The 20534-nt window shown below is 44.9% G+C and overlaps 1 protein-coding gene across 3 annotated transcripts in view; it reads left to right on the forward strand.

Annotated features, from left to right (window-relative positions):
• Nucleotides 1–20534, forward strand: part of REV3 (recovery protein 3) — a 178827-nt gene that overhangs the window by 82992 nt on the left and 75301 nt on the right. The gene's annotated exons all lie outside the window — the stretch shown is intronic.

Consider the following 20534-nt stretch of genomic DNA (forward strand, 5'->3'; position numbering starts at 1 on the left):
GCTGCATTTGAGCAAAGCTTCTGCTAACCAAGTGTATCATCTTCTGATTAAAGATCATCAATGGCTCGTTACTAAAGCGAATGCTTTATGGGGATTGCGTAAATCCCGGTCATGGTGGAGGGCAACTGTGATGGAGGGCTGGTTGAACAAGACACCCTTTAAATACAAAGTCTTTCTTTGGAGAGTGATGATTGGGGGTCTTCCGCTTGCTTCGGCTCTTTCCAAGCGACGAATCTCCAATGGCACCTGTTTCTTTTGCACCACTACTATGGAATCCGCCCGCCACCGATTTATTTCTTGCCCCGTCGCTAAGAAAGTCTGGTTATTTTTGTCGGCCGTTTGGCGAGGGGTGGTTGGTATCACCCTGCGCCCCTTTGATTGGGTTTTTGGCCAGCCCAAATACCCTACTCCCGCACAGCCACATATGAAGCTCATGTATCACTTTCTTCGATACTGGGGCTGTTGGCATAACTGGACCATTCGGAATGCTTTTCTGTTTGACTCCGCCTATAATGTTCAGCGGCATATTGTGAGGCTTAAGGGCCTCTTGTATTGGCAGTTAGCTCTTCTCCATCATTCTGATTTGCTCTCTACGGAGGACTTCCGTCCTTGGCATATGGCAATTTCCTCCGCACCCTTGCCATGACATTGTAACTTGTAGTACTTAGCACCTCTTCACATGATGGCTTGGATTGTCGTCATGTATCTTGTAATCAAGTAATCTTGTATTTTTTTCGAAATTAATACAATTACCTTTTACGAAAGAGAGAGAGAGAGAGAGAGAGAGTCCTTTTTTCGTAATTAATACAATTACCTTTTACGAAAAAAAAGAGAGAGAGAGAGAGAGAGAGAGAGAGAGAGAGAGAGAGAGAGAGAGAGAGAGAGAGTCCTTTTTTCGTAATTAATACAATTACCTTTTACGAAAAAAAGAGAGAGAGAGAGAGAGAGAGAGAGAGAGAGAGAGAGAGAGAGAGAGAGAGAGAGAGAGAGAGAGAGAGAGAGAGAGAGAGAGAGGTACCTGTTCTGCTGCTATCTGCACCGTCCTGCTCCTTGTGCCGTTTCCCTGACCACTCCCGTTGCCACGCCTGCAGCCGCCCGTCTGCGTTTGTCTGCCCTGCCGTCTATAGTTCCGTCGCCCTGTGTTACCTCGGACGCCTGTCTGGCCGTCACCTGTCCCGTCGCCTGATCCTGACGCCCCTCGCCTGCCCCAGAGCCTGCCCCGCCGCCTGCACTGTTGCCTGCCTCTGAAGCCCTGTGGACTCTGCGCCTGCGTTTCGCCTGCGCTTCGCCTGCGCTTCGCCCTTTTCCCCTGTGCATTAGGGTTTCGGCTGACGCCTGGCCCCTGCCCTGCGCCCCCGACTGTCCCCCTCTGCCATCGACTGCCCGCCCTGTGCTCCACCCTCCTGCCCCTGCACTGTTAGGGGTGTGCCCTGCCGCGCGCCCTCTTGGGACAGGTCGCGACTGCGGAGGACAAGGTTGCGTTTCCCGCTCTCCACCGCGCGTCAGTCCTCCTTCGAGATCCAATCGTGATACAAGATGGTTGGTTTGGATCTGGATTTCATAGACCAAACGGTGGCAGCACTTGGCCCGGATTCTGATACTGAGGAACCTGAGGATATGGTTCAGTGCACCGAAGAGATGCCCCCTGGTCCTGACATCCAGCCTGTGGGTAAACGTACCAAGCATACTTCGGAAGAGACAGTGGTTCATCAGGATCGTTCCTATGCTCAGGTTGCTTCAGATTCTGTGGACTCTCAGGATGTTGACTGGGAGCATTTGCTGGAATTTGCCAACACTCTGCTTGGCGATTATGTTCAACATAATCAGGAAGTCTTTTCTGACTCTGCACCTGACGATGTTCTGGAAGCCACTGTGGACCCAAAAACTGTCCTACGCTCCTTTTCGGTGTTTTATGATCGCGATGTGATACTCTTCTTCACTGGTCGAATCCCACTACTTTCCCGTATTCGCCAGTGGCTGCACAGTCTGCTACAAGGGGAATGTGTTGAAGAGATTTTTGTTGGGCCCCGAGGTTTTTTTGAGGTCCTGTTGAAATCCGAGACGCACCGTGCTGCTCTCCTGTCTAAACTGCCTTTGTTTTTTGATTGCCGGTTGGTTCATGTTGTTCCATGGCGCCCAATGGCAGATTTTCAACGTCTGTTGCAACGTGAATGCCCTGTGTGGGTAGAAGTGGAAAATTGTTCGGCTGTTTATTGGCCACTCTTGAAGGATGCTATGGCCGCTGTGGGCACTGTTCTGGTCCCTCCAAGTCTAAGGGCTGTGAATCGCAACCGCTTGTGTATGTTATGGGACACTGCAAGGAAAAGGCCTGCTTGGTTACGTCTCAATTGCTCTGGCATGCATCCGTTACACTTTCGTTTGAAATGGGGCAATTTTGCAGGACATTGCTTTTCCTGTGGACAATTGGGGCATTTTATGGCTGAATGCCCGGAGCAGCAACACACTTCAGATGTTGGCCATGTTGCGCCGCCCATGGAAGATATGGTGTGTGGTGCTCCGTCGTTGGATACTATCCACCCGCCTAAAGTTCTAGACAAAGGTAAACAACAGGTTTCGGGTCTGGATTCCCGTGCCACTGATTGGGTTGAAGTACGTGCAAAAAAAGGCAACAGGGTTGTTGCTGGCATGGAGAATACTGTGCCTACTACCTCAGAAGATTCCATGCGTACATATATGCGCAGGAAAGAAATGTTGTCTTCAGAGCGCTCTGCTCTTGGTATGGTTTCCTCTACCCCCCGTCATCAGCCCGCCAGGAAAATGTATTCGGATCGTCCAAAGGGTCCACCTGCTAAGCTGGCTTTTGATACCAGAGGCAACGTCATTACCCCGTGGGATTGTCGTTATCCCCGTTCCATCCCCAAGCCAACAGATATGCCGTCTACCTCCAAATCTGTTCCTCAGAACTCTTTTGCCGTGTTGGCGGATTTCTTGGACGAGGGAGTCCTAGACATTCTCGCAGAAAAAGTCAAATCGAGGCAAGCTGTGCCTCGTACTTGATTTTGTTTTGAATACACATGAAAATAGCCACGTGGAATGTGCGAGGAATTTGTTCTCGACACAAGCAACATGCCATGTGGACTGTATTGTATGAGAATCAGTGGGATGTCCTGTGCGCTGTTAAGCACAAGAGTCACGGAGAAGCCGGAAAAGTTGTGGATTGCCATGGCTTTCGTTTGTTCTATGCAGGGACACAGGCCATGCATTATTCTGGTGTGCTCATGATTGTACATGACAAATATCAGCCTGTTCTTATTAAAAATGATGTACATGGCCGCTTTCTGGTGATTGAAATTTTATTCGAAGGGGAGATCTTATGGTTACTTGGCCTCTATGCTCCGAATGATCCGTTATCTCGTCGGGAGCTTTGGCAGACTTTGCAGACCTCCTTGTCACTTGGCAGACGGGGCTTCTTGATGGGGGATTTCAAAATGTGTGTTGATTCTTCCCAGTCCACATCGGAGCATTCGGTAATGGATGCGCCGGAAAGTCGCATGTGGCATGAGTTGGTTCTCGCTGTTCTTAAGCAAGATCTCTGGCCCTGGCTACACCCGTCTTCTACAGGGTTTACTTTCCATTCTGCCCAGTATGCAACAACATGGTCGCGGTTGGACCGCATATACATCATGCAGAATGATGATTTTCTTCCCGAGATGCTCGAAATAAAAGTGTTGCAGCAATATGCATTGTCGGACCATTTCCCTCTGCAGCTTGAGCTGCTTGCACAACCCATTGCACCTTTCAAGCAATTTCTGAAGAGACTCCCTTTGCGTTTCAACTCGTCTTACTTGAAGCATGCAATCTTTCAGGGCTATATGCAGCAATTGATTGACAGATTCTTCTTGGACTTCTCCTCTCAGGGCACTGCTTCATTTGAAAGATTGCTCTCTAATGTGCAGCGGGTTGCTCGGCAGTATGGGATCTATCATGCCTCTCTTTGTCGGCGGCGTCGACAAGCAGCGGAGGACCTGCTGGTTTTGGTTCGTTCTCTGCTGGTGGACACTCCGGATGATGCATTTCTGCTAGCACTGGCAATGCGGGTGGCTGATCTTATTAAAGAGTTTCAGTTGAAATCGTATCAGCAGGCCAAATTGCAACATCTGACGGAGACTTTGCAAGATAGTGCGTGTCAGACCCATAAGTTCTTTTGAGCTCTCCATGCCTCTCCTGCTCGAGAGAATATGACCAGACTCGAGGATGCAGAAGGCCACCTTATCCTGGATCCGCAGACTATTGTGCATATGTGCAGGAATTATTTCCGCGACCTTCTTGGTTCCACTTCTCCACCTTCAGCCCAAATTACTCAGGCTCGTTCGGTTTTTTATGACTTGGTCCGCAATCAGGTTCCGCAGGACATGCAAGCTACTATGGAGTCAGATATTTGTGAGGCAGAGGTTATGGACGTTTTGTTATACTTGCCCAAAGGATAAAAGTCCGGGTTGGGATGGTCTCACCAATGAGTTCTTTGAGGCTTTTGCTACCCAACTGGCGAAACCATTGCAGGCTTTGTTTTAGCAGGTGTGGGAAACGGGGATCATGCCTTCCTCATGGAAAGAAGGACTTATTAAACTGCTTCCAAAGGTTCCTTCGCCGTCTATGTTGAAACAGTGGCGCCCAATTTCTTTGATGGGTTCTATGTACAAAATCTTTTCCAAAGTAATGGCGAATCGGCTCCATAAGCATCTCCCTGCCATTGTGCACCGTCTCCAGTATGGTTTCATTAAGGGCCGAAACATTCTGCACAATGTATTAAATGCACAACTGGCAATTGATTATGCAAGGCATTCTATTCAGGAGGTCGTACTAATTTAACTGAACCTGGAAAAGGCTTTTGACTATCTGGACTGGTCTTTCGTTGCTGAACTTATGTCTGCTATGGGCTTTGGTGCTCGGATGTCTCGTCTAATCTACACCATCAGCGCTGCGGCGTCTTCGCGAATCATGCTGAATGGAGGTGTTACTGAGCCATTTGTCCTTGCCCGCTCTGTCAGACAGGGGTGCCCTTTGAGCCCTCTCTTCTTTGCCCTTGCGACGCATCCAGTTCTTTCGATGTTATCTCATATGGCAGCTTCTACTCAGTTGGCCGGATTGTCGCTTCCTACTGGACAGCAATTCATTAGTCAATCCCTGGCTGATGATAGCTTTATGATTTTGCGTGCGGACAAGGATAATCTTCGAAAAGCATTGGATGTTTGGGGTCTCTTTGGTCAAGTGTCCGGCCTTCGCATCAATGCGTTCAAATCAGCCATTCTCAGCTGCACGGAGTCCGATTTGCAGTCCTTGGACTGGCAGGGTCTGGTTGTTCCTCGTGGCTCCATTGTCAGGCATCTTGGGTACCCTTTGGGTGTTGATGTTCCCCCAAAGCAGCTTCTACAGTGGATTTCTCAGAAAATGGTGGCTAAGTTTCTGTATTGGAAGTCTCAGGCCTGGCCCTTCCATGTTCGCCTCAAAGTAGCCCAGACAATTATGTTGCCAATGCTCACATATTTCTTGCCATTGCTGCCCTGGACTACTACGACTCTGAATGCTCTTACTCAGTCTGTGGCTACAATGGCTAAAGGTTGCAATGGTCAGCCCCAACACATAGCTCTATGTGTCAATGTGGGCACTAGATTGTAGCAAGGGGATGAGAGAATGAGGAGGGCTGGTTGATCATGAAGAATCAATGATGGATAAATGCAAGTGGGAAGGTAGGCCACCTGTATATAGGCAAAAAGGTGGCAAAATCCTAAATAAGGTCAAAACCCTAAAAATGGCTAAAAGTGCCAAAAAAGAAATGCACTAATGTGCCCTTCATATAAAGTGTCTAAAACACATAAAATGGCAAATAAATACAATGTCAGAGCTCCCAATGTCCTCATTTGACTTAGAGTGAGACTCACAGGTAGGAGATGGCCACACATGACACATGACTACTAATACCCCCTCTTGGGTCTTGGATATGGTGAAAGGCCAAAGGAGATGCAAATTCGAGGGTGGTAGGAAGAGTGCCAATGCTGATGAAGTCAGTCGATGATCAAGAAAGCTAGTAGAGGAGCAAGACCCCCTCTCCACATAAAAATCTGATCAGACGAAAGGCCACGAAAGGGCAAGGGAAATGAAGAGGCCTTGAATGGATCACTCTTGTAAACTCCAGTTGGGGATGGGTGAGCCAAGCCTTTGATCCAACTATGAGGCGATAGCGAGGAACTATCAAAGGTGCCATAAATTGCATAGAAACAATAGGGACCAAGGGCCAAGTAGTAGGGAATGGTCGCTTGATGATGAAGAGAAAATGTTGCCATATAAAGGAAAGGTCCAAAGTAGATTGGAAACCTTGAAAAAACTCCTCACGATCCTAGGAAGCCCCCTCTAAAACACAAAGGGCCAAGAAATCCACAACCACCTCCAGGAAATCCACAACCACATCACCAACATCATCCCCCTTTCTAAGGGATGGAAGGTACAAGGGAATTGCTAAAGGAGATGGTGGGGGATGGGATGAACTTGTGGGATAAATGGTGCACAATTGAGAATGGGTGTGGCAATAGGAAGTTGCCACGGACGGCTGTGCACAATTGAAGGGGAGTAGAGCATAGATAGCCTCCTTTCCTACCAGCCACTCACATAAGTGACTCTTGTAGGAGAATTCTCAAACAATAAAGATGGCCGGCTTGGTGAAGACAATGCAGATGCCGAGTCCAGGAAGGCCATAAATTGAGAGAAGAGGGAAGTCCAAACTCTGGAACATGCAGGGCCTCAAAAAGGAAGCTCGATGGACGGTTAGACAATAGAGACAAGTGCTAACACCACTAATAGTCATCGAAAAAATGTCACAAGTAGTGACAATATCCTATGATAGACGGAGATCCTGCAGCCAATCACCTCAGGGAGTCATATGACTCGATGCACCATCGCTAATGAGCCAAAGCTATTCAGAAGACGAGACAATTAGAGAAGACTCCTCCATGAAAAGTATGAGAGGAAACACTTAGGAAATGTGCTTGTCAATCGAGGTGTGTGCAGCTGTTTAGTGCAGTGAGAGAGAGTGAAGAGTTGAGGGATGGGTGTGTACCAGTGTGGTACACATAAAGAATAAAAAAATATATTTATACTTAGGGTACGGTATGCGTACATCCACAAGGGTATGTTCACACGTGTAAAGTAATATATACACGAGAGTAGCATAAGGACCTTTACACCCAACAACCTCCCACTTAAAGGTCCTAAGCGAACCTTTAACCAACTCCCACTAGTCGAATGCAATGCTCATGTTGAGCCTTTGCAAGACTTTTAGTGAGATTGCAGGGTTATCCTCTGTTTTGATCTTAGTCATTGTGACTAGACCATCATCCAAAACCTGTTTGATAAAGTGATACCGCACATCAATATGTTTGGTACATGTATGAAACATTGCATTCTTAGGTAGGCATATAGCACTTTGGCTATCACATCCAAGTATAGGTGTTTTGGTGGTCAACCCAAAATCCTTGACTAAACGACCAAGCCAACTAGCCTCTTTCGAAGCTTTAGTGGCTGAAATATATTCAGTCTTAGTGGTAGAAAGTGCTACTATCTTTTGCAATTTAAATCACCAAGAAACTGCCCTACCACTCAAGGTAAATATGTACCTACTAGTAGACTTGTAAGTATCCAAGTCAATTGCTATGTCTACATCACAATACCCCTACAGATCTAATGTACCCTTTCCATAGCAAATACATTTTCTTTGTGCCCCTTTAGGTACCATAAGATGCATTTCACTACTTTCCAATGTGGTTTGCTAGGATCTGACATAAACCTGCTGACAACTCCCATCGTATGAGCAATGTCAGGTCTAGTTGCAAGCATAGCATACATGCGTGAACCACAAGCTGAAGAATAAGGAACGGTGTTCATAGAGTTGGTTGCCTTATTATCTTTTGGGCATAGAAATAGGGAATGGCCGTTCTGGCTTGTAGGAACGACCTAATGCATTCCAAACCCTCCGAGGACTTGAAACGGTCAAGGAACATTCCCTGTCGGAACGGCCTAACGTGTTCCAAACCCTCGGAGGAGGTGAAACAGTCAGGGAACGTTCCCTGCCATTCCCAAGGCCGTTCCCTACCGTTCCCTGCTGTTCCCCCTGCTGTTCCTTGTTTGAAATAGCCATTCCAGGCCGGTTGATTAAAAAAATGACGTTTTTTTAGTTTTTTCTTTTTGCTTGTGTCACCCTCCTTCTACCACATATTCACCCATCTCCATTGCTCAATGTGCACACACTAGTCTCTCTCTCTCTCTCTCTCTCTCTCTCTCTCTCTCTCTCTCTCTGTGGTTGAAGATTCAAAGTGTCGACAACCCACGAGCCAATTAGGAGTCCATGGAAAGTTCAAATTTGATGCATTATCAACTCTTACAAATCACAATCAAATTTCAGCCTATCCTCAATTTTAAGGTAATCATCCATTTATATCGTCTAATTTCAAGGGAAATTGGAATAATTGGGGCAATTTAGGGCAATTTGGAGCTCTAGGGATAATCAAGTCAATTTTGGGACTTTTGGGACAATTTGGAGCATTGAAGGGTATTGGGGCAATTGGAGGGATATTCTTTTAGGCAATTTGGGTCATGCAGGGCATATTTGGGGCACTTAAGACATGTGCCGTTCCTCCCGTTCCTGTTCGCCGACCTTGGACATTCCCCCCGTTCCAAGGGGTCCCGTTTCCTGTTCCAGGTAACTATGCTTTTGGGCAATCTGCTTTGTTAAGTTCAAGGTATGGTGGTGAAGGAACACCAAGTGGCTTAGCATCCGCTATAGAAAAATGATCAAGTACTTTGCTGATGTACTTTTCTTGTGAGAGAAATAAGGGCTGCTGCTCTCTATCTCTTGTCACACACATGCCCAAAATGTGTTTAGTTGCACCCAAATCCTTCATGCAAAAGACTGAATTCAATTGCCTTTTCAATGCATTAACCTGGCTTTTATGCTTACCAACAATAAGCATATTATCTACATAAAGCACAAGTATAATAAGGATTCCATCATCAGCCTTCTTTTTATATAAGCAGTGATCTGAATTGCTCCTTTTAAATCCATGTGAGAGCATGAAAGCATCAAACTTTTTATGCCACTATCTAGGAGCCTGTTTCAAACCATACAAGCTTCTCTTAAGCTTACACACCAAGTGCTCCTTTCCTTGCATAACAAAGCCTTTTGGCTACTTCATGTATAGCTCTTTTTCAAGTCACCATGTAGGAATGCGATTCTAACATCCATTTGATTAAGTTCGAGATCCATAGAGGCTACGAGAGCAAACAATACCCGAAGAGTGGTAATTTTGACAATAGGTGAAAAGACTTCCTAAAAGTCAATCCCCTCTTTCTGTGTATAGCCCTTAGCCACAAGCCTGGCTTTGTATTTGGGTTTGCCATCCACACACTTGATTTTATAGACCCATTTGTTAGGAAAGCTTTCCTATCTTTGGGTAATGGAACCAAATCCCAAGTATTATTTTGATACAATAACTTCATTTCTTCTTGCATAGCTAGCTCCCACTTTTTCTTTAACTCACATGATAATGCCTCTTTGTATGTAAGAGGATCACATTCGTCTGTGAGCAAAATGCAGTTCAAAGAGGGATCAGACATTTCTATAGGTCTTTTGACATGTGTAGACCTTCGTACCAAATGATGTGTGTTATCAGGCAATGGCTCCACATCCAAAGGAATGTCAATGACCTCATTATTTGGTTGCTAAACTTCATGTTCAGGTTACTGTAATACATTTTTAGGCTAGTATAATTCATTTTCAGCATGTTGATTTTGTTGCCCTACATGATTTTCAACATCTCTTTGCTGCCCATTCTCATCTGGCTCAATGGTGATACATTGATTATCATAACCAACATCAAATATGGAGCTGAAATTTCAGTGGCTGATGGCTGTTCAAGTGGCTGATTATGCTGGCATTTTACTTTCCTTTTGTCCAAGTCATTAGATGTGGCACTTTGCAACAGCTTTGACTCATTAAATACCACATCTAACATTTTTCATGCTACCCAAACTCTATATAGCCCATTTCACCTTCATCTCCATAACCCATGAAGATGCATCTATGGGATTTTATGTCAAGTTTGATTTTGCTATCAACAGGTACATGTACATAGTATTCGCAGTCAAAGACCCTTAAGTGGTCATATGAAGCAGATTTGCCAAGGATGCCACTTTCAAGTGTATGGTATGGAGATCGGTTGCAAATATGCACCGCAGTTTTAAGTGCCTCTCCCCAAAATGATTGCAGAAGATTAGCTGTGGATAGCATGCACCGAATCTTCTTACATAATGTACGATTCATTCCTCAGCTAGACCATTAGATGACGGATTATAAGGAGTTGTAAGCTCCCGTTTAATCCCATTGATATCACAAAACTTATTGAATTCTTTTGATATATACTCTCCCCCATTGTCTATTCTTATGCATTTTTATTTTAAACCCTTTAGAGTATGAACAAATGCATAAAAGTTTTTAAAGGCGTCCAATGCTTCGCTTTTTTGCTTAAGTAGGTAAACCCATAGCTTTCTAGAATGGTCATCAATAAAAGATACAAAATAACAAAAACCACTATGAGTTTTTATTGGCATGGTGCATACATCAGAATGGACTAAATCCAAGATACCTACCTTCCTAGAGGCTCCATGAGAATATGAACTGTTTACATGTTTTCCCAAAACATAGGCATCACAAAAGTCAAGCTTTGAGTTTTTCACATCTACTCTTCCAAGTGATGAAAGTGCCTGTAACCTTTTGGCTCGTGTGTCCAAAATGCTTGTGCCATAATTCCATGTGTGACTGCACTTTAGCAATTATAACAAACTTTCCAAGAAGTGCCTTGCAGTAGAGATAATATAGAGTTTCCCTTTTATCACCTCTAGTGACTAGCATAGACCCTTTCTATATCTTTCACATTCCACCACCAAAGGTAGTGAAGTAACCCCTGTTGTCTAGCTGCCCAATAGAAAGCAAGCTCTTCTTAATGCTAGGTATATACCTAAAATTGTGATGATCAATTCCTGACCATTTTCAAGAGTGAGGTGTATGGTGCCCATTCCTTCAATATCACATGTATGGTTGTTGCCTAGGCAGACTTTCCCAAGGTTACCTTTTGCATAAGAAGAAAAACACTCCAAAGATGAAGTTACATGAAATGAAGCACCTCTGTCAACAATCCACTTTTGTGACAAACCATCATGAGCTAACAACAAGGCATCTATCACATCCCTTTTAGTGATATATATGTCATTCACTATCATAGCATGTGGATTTGAAGATGCAACCAACAAATTAGCATCTTTATCTTCTTCTATCTCCTCAATAACAACATTAGATACCACATTTGCATTTTCTGTTTCTTTAGGGGTAGAACTGCTATCCTTTTTATTATTTTTGCCTTTTGTATTAGCTTGCTTCTTGCGTTCTTGCTCCTTTTTATAGTACTTGCAATCGGGCTTTTTATGCCCTTTGCATCCACCCTGATAACGAGTGGCATCTTGCTGTTTTTCCTTGCTTTTGCTGTGACTTTTGTTCTTATTTGCAGCATTTGACATTTTTTCAGTTCTTCCACACAAAAAATCTCTCTCTAAAGTCTTCACCCTTAGAGTTAGTACATTCAGATGTATGTCAAATGTCAGGGTTATCTTTAGGGGGGAAGAAGTATTTTATTACCTTTGTTGACGATGCCACACGCAAAGTTTGGATTTATCCAATCCGTCGCAAAGACGAGGCCTTGGATAAATTTAAAAAATTCCTAGCACTTGCTGAAAATCAGACTAGCAAGACATTAAAACGCCTTCACTCTGACAATGGTGGGGAATATGTGTCCAAAGCCTTTCAAGACTTTTGTGACAACAAAGGGATTAAGAGGCAGCTTACAGCTCCTCATAATCCACCCCAAAATGGTGTTGGAGAGCGTATGAATCGGACCATTCAAGACAAGGTCTGTACCATGCTGTCACATGCTGCTTCACCCCATGGTTTTTGGGCAGAGGCTTGTTGGGAATAAAGGCCTCGTGTCTTTTAAATGTCCTTGGGTGTGAACACACCCTTCGCAATTGTACTTATACATATATATCTATCTAAAAACCTAAAGGTACACACTGGTCCCTCTTACATTGTGGGCCAATCCATTGTTTTTCCCACTTGCTTTCGTCTAATCTCTTCATTGAGAATAGAACCACGTACACTATCAAATGTCAAGTTGGGATTGTTGCTCAATGACACAACCAATGCTTCCCATGAATCGGGCAAAGGCATGAGCAAGAAGATAGTCCTCAATTTAGGATCAAAAGTTGGCAAGCTTGCATCCTATAACTAACTCAAAATACCAATGAAAGTATTTAAATGCTCTGAGGCAAGCTTAGACTCATCAAGTTTCAAGTTGACCAACTCTCGGATGAGATGTACCTGATTGATAGGTGTTGTATTCTCATACATAGCCTCGAGTTTCTCCCAAATTGCGTAAGGAATATTAAGTCCCATGATATCAGCAAGATATCATCTGTGACAGCCATTTTAATGTAAGTAATGGCATTTTTATTCAGTTTAGCCCAATCCTCATCTAAGAAAGCAACAGGCTTATGTTCTCTGAAAGCATCATCATAATCCTTCAGAAAAAGTATACCTTGCATACGATCTTTCAAAAGATCAAAGCCATTGCCATCAAATTTACGAATTTGAAAGAGATTCTTTGTGTCAGATGTAGATGCACTACTAGCCATCTTCAGCAATAAAGAACTGCAATAAAATTCTGAATACTTTCAGCCAATAGCAAGGTTGCTGAATATAATAGCAAGTACACACACTTGTACTTCCAAAGGTGTCCAAGAAGCAGATGTTTTGCTGCAATTTCAAGTACTGATTACAGCATGTACATGAATCAAATTTGATACATTTGCATAAATGACAGCTTCCACTTTAGTAGTACATCACCATAATGCCCAAATGCAATAACCCAAGTGCTGTATATACCACTGTTTCATTGCATAATGAGCATTCAACAATACATGTACCAAGAGGAGCTGCCCTTTTATAACATTTGAAACATCCCAAGTCCAAATTTCTCCCACTCAGCAGTGAATATGCTGTAATTTCATTGTCAAAGCTCAAAAGGGCTCAAAATGCATCACAAATGCAAAAAACCCCAAAATTTTTGTAGTGAATTTGCCCCAATTGCATCAATACATCATCCCAAGTGTCAAATACAGGCAAATGCTGCATAAATTTCACAAATTCTGCAAAACCCCCAAATTTTAGGATCCAAATGTGCACAGATTACAATTAAATCGGCTTAGCTGAGCATAATTTCACTTATACATGAAAAGGCCCAAAATTTTTGGGGCAACTGCGCACAATGTTTGCAATTTTTGGGTCAAATGTCATTGTTTTGTATAACCGGCATCAAATCCAAGAAAAGCCCCAAATTTTCAGGCATAAATCTGCATAGATCTGGCCTCTGTGCCTATGTGTGTGAACCCCCGTTACCAAACAAGGGTCTTGCTTGCGGGAATGAATTAGAAATTGTCAAGAAACATTAGAAAAATGATGAATCAACCTAGCCATTGACTTGTGACATGTCCGCTGATGCCCGTCGCCTACTGATCGCGTGTCCGTCACCTACGCCTGAGGTCGATGGCTGTTGCCAGCCTGGTCATGATTGCGCCTGCTGCAAACATTGTCACAACTACTGTCTGTCTCATCCAACAACTAACACTTGCAAGAAACCTGCTGCACCTGCTTGTAGCTCTTCGCCTACTGGTCACGACTACTACGCTTGCCTGTTGCCTATGCTTGCTGGTTATGACTACTGGTCAGACTGACAATGACTGTCTGTTTGGGTCCTCGAGAGCGTAGAGACGTTTTCCAATGTTCTAATACCAGTTTGAAGAATGCTAGAGGAAGCACTTATAAAAGAATATATTTATACTTAGGGTACGGTACACTTACACCCGCAAGGGTGTGTTCACACGTGTAAAGTAATATATACACGAGAGTAGCGTAAGGGCCTTTACACCCAACACTCAAACATGAACTCGGTGGTAATAGCAGGTGACGAACAAGAGGTAGACAAAGGCTTTCGATGTAGATCCACCCTTTGCCCTCGGATGAAGGTGAGGATATATCCTCCAGCACTTCTCCTTGGGGTGTGATGTCTTTCCATAATGAGGACATGTGGTATATCTTCTACGCGTTCCCACAAAATCTATATCAGAATTGAAAGATGATTCCAACTTCTTTCTCTTCCCTTTCTTCAGCTTGTCTTGTCCTATACTCATTGATAAAGCCGCATAAGCATGGCAATGTGCACGAGCTTTGCAAGAATCTGGCTTACTGTGATGCGCATCTTGCTCAAGCACCAATGGGACTAGCTCCTCCCGAATGAGAGTCTTGCGGCTACAAGAAGTGAGAAGATTGGTGTAGAATACATTATAAGTCGGTGATGGAAGATATGAGAGAAGTGTCACAGTTAGGCCCTTCGAAGAAATGTCTATACTAAGGGATGCAAGCTCATTTTGAAGCTCCTCCATCCTATGGATGTGATCCCTCATCATAGGGGAATTTGCGACAGAAAGTTGTCGTAGCTTCAACTCAAGTGATAATCGATGTCCAAATGTGTAGATCTGGAAGAGAGATGCCAATCTCCTCCAAACTTCTGTAGTGGTGAAGATATGTCAAACATGCACGAGCAATACAACTCAAAAGAAAAGAGCAAGCTTTGTCATTCAATCGATCCCATAAAGGTTCCGAATTTGTGGTCACACCATCATGAGGATCCACAGTAGGTCAAGGTATACATATAATTTCAAAATCTCAAATGTCACTGTTGTTGAGGAAACACTCCATGTGGCATGACCATAGAAGGTAGTTTGTTCCATGAGAGGGTAGGAGTGGCACCTACCCAAGAGATGCCGTCAATGCCAATCGAGGACTGCAAACCTTGGAAGAATATGGTGTGAAAGAGAGATAGTTTGGCTGTCGGTCTGAATGATCCTGAACTAGACAATCTCCCATAGCATACACATTGGCTATAGAGGTCCTTCAATAAAGTACTTGCAAGAAAAATAGGAAGATGCTGCCATTGGGGTTTCCTCCACCTGTATGGGGTGTGTGGGCATGTTGATTAGAGAGAAATGTAGACAGGGAATATCTGAGGTGAGAGAGACGACACGATTCCAAGCAAAGAGGGGCAGATCTGCCAAAATGCAAATATGGTCGCAATAATTGCAATCAAACAATTCAAAAGTTTGTCGTCTAGCTAGGAAAGGATCCGTGTAGCAAAGAAAGTGACTGTCCCAGTAATACACAGCCAAGAAATAAATCCGTCTGCCTAAAAATAGGCCACTCAGCAGAGAAAGGTCCGCCTAGTCTAAATAAGGCCGCCCATGTGCAGTAAATGCTGTTGCCCAGGATTGTGAGAGGCTGCCCAGTGCTGGAAACTGCCCTGCCTTGGTCTGAAAATAGCCGCCTTGATCTCAATCATGGTCACCCTGACAGAGAACGCAAGGTTGATGGCAGTGCTGCATTTTGCCATCAACCTTATAGGTAGGTGTGCTGCCTGCATAAAAACGTAGGTGATATAGCGGCCTATTCCAGCAGACCCAAAATCCAGCAGACAGGGGATTTGCCTTTAGAAATGTAAGCCTCAATGGGAAGAAAACAGGCTGTCTATTGGGGGTAAAGGCGCTTGTGCCTAGCCCCCCGTGTATTAGTTACACTGATAGTAGTGGCACTGTGTATCAGTTATCTGCACACCTATCCGCTGCAGGTGACAGGCGCCCATCATTGTCACTTCATTCTTTATTCTTTCAGTGACATTTGAATAAAGGGAAGGCTGGTCACACATTGTGACTATTGGAGTTCCCACATCTCTTCTCTCTTTTTTTCGTAAAAGGTAATTGTATTAATTATGAAAAAAGTACAAGTTTACTTGATTACAAGATACATGATGGCACTAAGCCATCATGTGAAACGGTTCTAGTTCTAAGAGTTACAAGGTCATGGCAAAGATGTAGAGGAAATTGCCATATGCCAGGGATGCAAGTCCTCCCGGGAAAGTAAGTTAGAATGCTGAAGAAGATCTATCTGCCAATACAAGAGACCCTTAAGCCTAGCAATATGCCGCTGAACATTACAGGCGGAATCAAAAAGAAAAGCATTCCGAATGGTCCAGTTATGCCAACAGCCCCAATATCGAAGAAAGTGAAACACGAGCTTCATATGTGGTTGTGCCGGTGTTGGGTATTTGGGCTGCACAAAGACCCAATCAAAGGGCCTTAGCGAGAAACCAACCACCGCTCTCCAAACGGCTGACAAGAACGACCATATTTTCTTAGCGATAGGGCAAGAAATAAATCGGTGACGGGCAGATTCGACACTGGTGGTGCAAAAGAAACAGTTGCCATTGGATATTCGTCGCTTGGAAAGAGCCGAAGCAAGCGGAAGACCCCCAACCATCACCCTCCAAAGAAAGACCTTATATTTGAAGGGTGTCTTGTTCAGCCACCCTTCCATCACAGTTTCCCTCCACCATGACCGGGATTTACGCAATCCCCATAGAGCATTAGCTTTAGTGACCAGCCAGTGATGATCTTTAATCAGAAGATGATAGACCTGGTTAGCGGAAGCTTTGCCTAAACTCAGCTGGTCTTCAAAGTCCCAATCCTGCCAAGGACGATCCGAAGCAAGGGCAGGAAAGGGTTGTCTGCTCTGGAGCACCATCAAAAGTTGTTTCCATAAATTCCTGTATCCACGCGGGATCCTAAAGATCCTCCTGGCTATACGAAATGATATTAACACATTGCGACTGGCAAGGGTGGCATCCGCGACTGAAGTTAAGCCCAAACGTGCCATACGGTTGAATTGTGGTCGAAGCTCTTGTTTACCTTCCCATGAAAGTAACCGCGAGACTGCCAGCAATTCCAGTTGAAAAGAATTAGCATCTAAGCGATCCTCCGCCGGATGCCACTGAGCCTTCCGGAGGACCAGTTTCCAGGAACATACCAAATGGGCAAGCAGTGATGAAGAGGAACAAGAGAATCGGGAATCGGCATTAAGAACATGCCACCACGAACTCTGGATTCGGGTATTGCCATGCCGAAGCCCATGCTCCTCAAGGAAATAATGGGCTATAATGACCCACGGATGATGATCCGAGCACATGGCGCGGAAAAGAGACCAACGGAGGGCCAGCATGTGAGTTTGGGCATCCAAAATAGCTCCGCCACCCATGCGTTTGGGGGTGCACGCATGCGACCAAGAAATTCAGGAAATGCCTGCATGCAAGGAATCTTTCTTCCATAACATAAAACGAATAAACTGAGTCAGAGCATTCAGAGTAGTAGTAGTCCAGGGCAGCAAGGGCAAGAAATATGTGAGCATCGGCAACATAATTGTCTGGGCTACTTTGAGGCGAACATGGAATGGCCAAGCCTGAGACTTCCAATACAGGAACTTAGCCGCGAGTTTCTGAGAAGTCCACTGTAGAAGCTGCTTTGGGGGAACATCAACGCCCAAGGGGTAGCCAAGATGCCTGACAATGGAGCCACGAGGCACAACGATACCCTGTCAGTTCAATGACTGCAAATCCGACTCCGTGCAACTGAGAATGGCTGATTTCAGCGCATTGATGCGAAGGCCGGAAGCCTGACCAAAGAGAGCCCAAACATCCAATGCTTTGCGAATGTTATCCTTATCCGCCCGCAGAATCATAAAACTGTCATCAGCCAAGGATTGACTAATGAAATGTTGTCCAGAAGGAAGTGACAATCCAGCCAATTGAGTGGAAGCTGCCATATGAGATAACATCGAAAGAACTGGATGAGTTGCAAGGGCAAAGAAAAGAGGGCTCAATGGGCCTCCCTGTCTAACAGAGCGGGCAAGGGCAAATGGCTGGGTAACGCCTCCATTCAACATGACTCGCGAAGACGCCGCTGCACTAATGATGTAGATCAGTCGAGACATCCGATCACCAAAGCCCATAGCAGACATAAGCTCTGCAACAAAAGACCACTGCAGATAGTCGAAAGCCTTTTCCAGGTCCAATTGAATCAGTACGACCTCTTGATTAGAATGCCTTGCATAATCAATCGCTAGTTGCGCATTTAATACATTGTGCAGAATGTTTCGGCCCTTAATGAAACCATATTGAAGAGGATGCACAATGGCAGGGAGATGCTTGTGGAGCCGATTCGCCATTACTTTGGAAAAGATTTTGTACATAGAACCCATTAAAGAAATTGGGCGCCAATGTTTTAACATAGACGGCGAAGGAACCTTTGGAAGCAATTTAATAAGTCCTTCTTTCCATGAGGAAGGCATAATCCCCGTTTCCCACACCTGCTGAAACAAAGCCGTCAATGGTTTCGCCAATTGGGTAGCAAAAACCTCAAAGAACTCATTGGTGAGACCATCCGAGCCAGGACTTTTATCCTTGGGTAAGTGTAACAAAACATCCATAACCTCCGCCTCACAAATATCTGACTCCAAAGTGGCTTGCATGTCCTGCGGAATCTGATAAGGCCTGAGTAGTTTGGGCTGAAGGTGGAGAAGTGGAACCAAGAAGGTTGATGAAATAATTCCTACACATATGCACAATAGTCTGCGGATCAAGGACCAGGTGCCCTTCTGCATCCAGGAGTCTAGTCATATTCTCTCTAGTAGGAGAGGCATAGAGGGCTCGAAAGAACTTATGAGTCTGACACGCATTATCTTGCTAAGTCTCCGTCAAATGCTGCAATTTGGCCTGCTGATACGATTTCAACTGAAACTCTCGAATAAGATGAGCCACACTCATTGCCAGTGCTAGTAGAAATGCATCGTCTGGAGTGTCCACCAGCAGAGAATGGACCAAAGCCAGCAAGTCCTCCGCTGCTTGCCGACGCCGTCGACAAAGAGAGGCATGATGGATTCCATACTGCCGAGCAACCCGCTGCACATTAGAGAGCAATCGGTCAAACGAAGCAGTGCCCAGAGAGGAGAAGTCCAGTAAGAATCTATCAATCAATTGCTGCATATAACCCTGAAAGATTGCATGCTTCAAATAAGACGAGTTAAAACGCAAAGGGAGCCTCTCCAGAAATCGCTTAAAAGGTGCAATGGGTTGTGCTAGCATCTCAAGCTGCAGAGGAAAATGGTCCGACAATGCATATTGCTGCAACACTTTCATTTCAAGCATCTCAGGGAGGAAATCATCATTCTGCATGATGTATATGCGGTCCAGCCGCGAACATGTTGTTGCATACTGGGCAGAATGGAAAGTAAACCCTGTAGAAGACGGGTGCAGCCAGGACCAGAGATCTTGCTTAAGAACAGCAAGAGCCAACTCATGCCACCTACGGCTTTCCGGCACGTCCATTATTGAATGCTCCGATGTGGACTGCGAAGAATCAACACACGTATTGAAATCCCCCATGAAGAGGCCCCGTTTGCCAAGTGACAAAGAAGTCTGCAAAGTATGCCAAAGCTCCCGGCGCGATAAAGGATCATTCGGAGCATAGAGACCAAGTAACCATAAGATTTCTCCATCGAATAAAATTTCAATCCCCACAAAGCGGCCATGCACATCATTTTTAATAAGAAGAGGTTGATATTTTTCGTGTACAATCATGAGCATACCAGAATAACGCATGGCCTGTGTCCCTGCATAGAACAGACGAAAGCCATGGCAATCCACAACTTTTCCAGCTTCACCGTGACTCTTGTGTTCAACAGCACACAAGACATCCCGCTGATTCTCATGCAATATAGTCCACATGGCATGTTGCTTATGGCGGGAACAGATTCCTCGCACATTTCACGTGGCTATTTTCATGGGTTTTTTGTAAAAGAAAATCAGGTACGAGGCACAGCTTGCCTCGATTTGACCTTTTCTGCGAGAATGTCCAGGACTCCCTCATCCAAGAAATCAGCCAACACGGCAAAAGAGTTCTGCGGACCAGATTTGGAGGTAGACGGCATATCTGCTGGCTTGGGAATGGAGCGGGGATAACGACGATCCCACGGGGTAATGACGTTGCCTCTGGTATCAAAAGCCAGCTTAGCTGGTGGACCCTTTGGACGATCCGAATACACTCTCCGAGTGGGCTGAGGACGGGGGGCAGAGGAAGCCATCGCAGGAGGAGAGTGCTCCGATGGCAACATTTCTTTCCTGCGCATATAAGTACGCATGGAATCTTGTGACGCAGAAGGCACAGAATTCTCCATGCCAGCAATCACCCTGGTACCTTTTTTGCGCGTACTTCAACCCAGTCTGTGCCACGGGAATCTAAACCCGAAACCTGTTGTTTACCTTTATCCAGAGCTTTAGGTAGGTGAATAGCATCCTGCGACGGGACATCACATACCATATCTTCCATGGGTAGCGCAACATGCCCAGCATCTGAAGTGTGTTGCTGTTCTGGGCATTCGGCCATGAAATGCCCTAATTTTCCACAGGAAAAGCAGTGTCCTGCAAAATTGCCCCATTTCAAACGAAAGTGTAAAGGATGCATGCCAGAGCAATTGAGAC

The sequence above is a fragment of the Lygodium microphyllum genome, chromosome 12 (genome assembly GCF_053477565.2).
Source record: "Lygodium microphyllum isolate KBCC chromosome 12, Lygodium_microphyllum_v1.1.10, whole genome shotgun sequence".
NCBI lineage: Eukaryota > Viridiplantae > Streptophyta > Polypodiopsida > Schizaeales > Lygodiaceae > Lygodium > Lygodium microphyllum.